Source organism: Pygoscelis adeliae, unplaced genomic scaffold (assembly GCF_000699105.1).
Source record: "Pygoscelis adeliae isolate BGI_AS28 unplaced genomic scaffold, ASM69910v1 Scaffold399, whole genome shotgun sequence".
Lineage (NCBI taxonomy): Eukaryota > Metazoa > Chordata > Aves > Sphenisciformes > Spheniscidae > Pygoscelis > Pygoscelis adeliae.
The window spans coordinates 1,728,796-1,729,252 of NW_008825609.1; positions in this window are offsets into that span (position 1 = coordinate 1,728,796).

The window sequence follows — 457 nt, forward strand, 5'->3', positions numbered from 1 at the left end:
ATGGATGGAGGGGTAGAGGGGTGGATGGAGGGATGGATGGAGAGGGATGGAGGGGTGGATGGAGGGGGAAGCAGGAGCTCCTGGGAAGGTGAGCAAGCGCTGCCTGACCCTTCTCCTGCCTGGGGATGAAGACAAGCACAACCCCCATGCCAGCAGCCCCTGCTTGGGCACATATGGTCCCGCTTTCCTGCAACACCAGCTAAGCCAGCACGAGCCCTCGAGCCCTCTCTGCCCTGGGCAGGTCTGACTTTGAGCGTTTAAACCAGACAACCCAGCTTTGGACTCCTTAGCACCCGCCAGGCTCCCTCTGCCATCCTCCTCCAACTGTCCCATCTCTGTCCGCAGTGCTCCAGGACTGCCCCAGCCGAGCTGTCCTGCTCACGGGGGCAGAGGTGGTGAGACATGGAGGTGGCCCATGGTGCTCAACCCCACCATGTTCCCCAGCCCCTCCAGGAAT